The sequence below is a fragment of the Schistocerca americana genome, chromosome 1 (assembly GCF_021461395.2).
Source record: "Schistocerca americana isolate TAMUIC-IGC-003095 chromosome 1, iqSchAmer2.1, whole genome shotgun sequence".
Taxonomy (NCBI): domain Eukaryota; kingdom Metazoa; phylum Arthropoda; class Insecta; order Orthoptera; family Acrididae; genus Schistocerca; species Schistocerca americana.
The window spans coordinates 846,137,829-846,141,251 of NC_060119.1; the positions used below are offsets into that span (position 1 = coordinate 846,137,829).

The window sequence follows — 3,423 nt, forward strand, 5'->3', positions numbered from 1 at the left end:
CTGTTCAAATTCGAACATTCTGTGTCCATAACGTAAGTGTCTGCTGCGGCTTCCGCTAACAGATGGCTCACTGCATAATAGGCACTTACATTAAGCACACAGAATGTTCGAAACTGAACAGCTGCAAATAACTCGAAATGTACTGATGTAATTTCATCCATCATTTCAGAACCACTCAGGCAATCATTCGATAATGGACAGACACGTTCGAGGCTAGTCACCAATAACCCAAAAAAACGAAAAATAAACAAGTAATACGCTGGAAACAGTTCCTTACATTACATTGCATTAATGCTTGTTCCATATATCACGTTCTTACGGCAAATATTACGAGAAAACTCCGTTCCCTTTTATAAACTCTTATTTCTTTAGCTTTGAAAAAAAAACTCTTTTTATGCTCTGACTGTTCTCATATACAACCTGAAGTACATACTGCTTCTTTTCTTCGTCTTTCGTAAATTATTGATTGTAATCTTCCATGACATTGAAGGCCCTCTCTGCTAGATCTTTTACTGCTTTAATAATTAGCTAGTACTGACAAGATCTGCAGTTTCATGCTACTGCGAACGATACGGTTTAAAGAATTTGTCACTCAAATTACTTCTTGTAAAAAATATTCTTATTTTTTTAGAAACAAAATGTTTAGTCTAATTATTGATAATTTTTATAGTTTTTTAATATTTTTCTCTCACTGTTCCGCCTCACGATTCCATGCGCTGATCATATTCATTTTGGGTATGGGAGCACAGAATCATGCTTCGACATAAATTGAAATGTAACATACGGATAGCGTAAGTTACATACTCTTCTTGTGGCCTTAATATCCATTCGTCATGGAAGCTTTTTCGGCAAGAAATCGCTTTCTCCAACAACTTTATACGAGCTCTATCCTCTGTTTCATATCATTGATGCACCTCTTGCAGTAATTTTTTTTAGTTTCCTTCATTACTGACACGAAGCCACTGACTATGGTATGCTGCTCCTCAGCTCCTGCGTCTAAATGAATACTTTTCCAATAAATTATCACATCTCGCCTACCGTGTGTGTCAGTTCGATGCACAGTGAATTTACACATACGCAAATTGTAAATGGAAATCATTACAATTTGTTTGGAAACCAGGAGACTACCTTCAGTTATTTCATACGAGTAATGCAAAGGGCGGAGAAAAATATGGAGCTACCACTAATACAACAAATTACCACTTCTAAGACGTTACAGGAAACCCGTCGTCATTCAAAGCGGCTTCCAGTCGTCTCGGAATGGATAATATAGGTCCTGTGTGGTTTTCAAAGGAACATTGAGCCTTCCTTCCTGCAAAATAGTGGCAGATTCAGGTAACGATGGTGGAGGTGGATAGCGATCACGCACCCTTCTCTCCAAAGTAGATCATAAAGCCTCAAAAATATTGGTATTTGGTGACTATGGTGACCTCGAGCTCACAAAACCTGTCCTGGATGATACGAGCTCTGTGATGAGAGCGCATTTGAACATCACTTTTGCACATTTATCTTGAAAAACCCGCCCTCTAGCGAAAATGTGTCTCATAAGAAAATTGTTGTTGTTGTTGTGGTCTTCAGTCCAGAGACTGGTTTGATGCAGCTCTCCATGCTACTCTATCCTGTGCAAGCTACTTCGTCTCCCAGTACCTACTGCAACCTACATCCTTCTGAATCTGCTTAGTGTATTCATCTCTTGGTCTCCCTCTACGACTTTTACCCTCCACACTGCCCTCCAATGCTAAATTTGGGATCCCTTGATGCCTCAGAACATGTCCTACCAACCGGTCCCTTCTTCTTGTCAAGTTGTGCCACAAACTCCTGTTCTCCACTATTCTACTCAATACCTCCTCATTAGTTATGTGATCTACCCATGTAATCTTCAGCATTCTTCTGTAGCACCACATTTCGAAAGCTTCTACTCTCTTCTTGTCCAAACTATTTATCGTCCATGTTTCACTTCCATACATGGCTACATTCCATACAAATACTTTCAGAAACGACTTCCTGACACTTAAATCTATGCTCGATGTTAACAAATTTCTCTTCTTCAGAAACGCTTTCCTTGCCATTGCCAGTCTACATTTTATATCCTCTCTACTTCGACCATCATTAGTTATTTTGCTCCCCAAATAGCAAAACTCCTTTACTACTTTAAGTGTCTCATTTCCTAATCTAATTCCCTCGGTATCACCTGACTTAATTCGACTACATTCCATTATCCTCGTTTTGCTTTTGTTGATGTTCGTCTTATATCCTCCTTTCAAGACACTGTCCATTCCGTTCAACTGCTCTTCCAAGTCCTTTGCTATTAAACGACATTAAATCTCCTACAAAAAAAGCCCTGTTCATTTTTTCTCTAGGGCTAATAGTTTGCACTAAGAGACCGAGGGAATATGGAAAACGTCGCGCGACGAGCATGCGCTGTAGGTTAGGTTCTTTCACTAGGCAAATTTGAGGTAGTCTCGCGACTTGAGAGACAACGAGTGTCCTATGTCAAAGTCGTCGTCTCGTCTTCCTTTACACCACTGTGGTACGTCGTAAACAATTATAGTTTACCCTGCATATCTTCAGTCCCGGTCGCAGATGAAACAGCGTTCACCATTCCGATGAGAGTACTGATTACTTTGAAACCACCATAGCGGATATTTTCAAGAAGTGGTGACATGCTTTCGAAAGCATCTTTCACGTGGGCAGAATACACAAATGTTCGGTATCTGTTGTTTAATACTAGTGCTCCTAAAACGTGCTTGAACGCTTGATATCAGCCCTGGCACTCCGTCTTCAGGCCACAAGTGGCCCATCGGGACCGTCCGACCGCCGTGTCATCCTCACATGAGGATGTGAATAAGGCAGTTGTGTGGTCAGCACACCACTCTCCCGGTCGTTATGATGGATTTCTTTGACTGGAGCCGCTACTATTCGGTCGAGTAGCTCCTCAATTGGCATCACGAGGCTGAGTGCACCCCGAAAAATGGCAACAGCGCATGGTGGTCTGGATGGTCACCCATCCAAGTGCCGGCCACGCCCGACAGTGCTTAACTTCGGTGATCTGACGGGAACCGGTGTATCCACTGTGGCAAGACCGTTGCCATATCAGACCTAGAACATCCATAAAACAACAAACAGTGCCACTCATTAAAACGAATTGCACAATTTTTGTGCTGAAGATGTGAAGTCATTGTACCTGGTGCAAACCATAGATATTTTAGAAGACCTGAAATGAGTAATTCTATGTGAGCTTTTGTTAGCGTCACATCAATATCGGCAATGTGACTCCAGCTATGACATATGCAAAAATCGTAGCCAAAGGACAGTTAGTGTTCCGATATTGCAGGCCCCGTGTTCTTCCAAAATGTGATGCAGTGTTCCTTCGGATATGTGTGCATGTACAAAGGAGCATAGCATTGTAATTCGGAATAAGAC

The 3,423-nt window shown here is 41.5% G+C and overlaps 1 pseudogene; it reads right to left on the reverse strand.

Moving 5' to 3' along the window:
• Positions 1-2,972: 2,972 nt before the first annotated feature.
• Positions 2,973-3,090, reverse strand: LOC124557194 (annotated as a pseudogene).
• Positions 3,091-3,423: the final 333 nt, after the last annotated feature.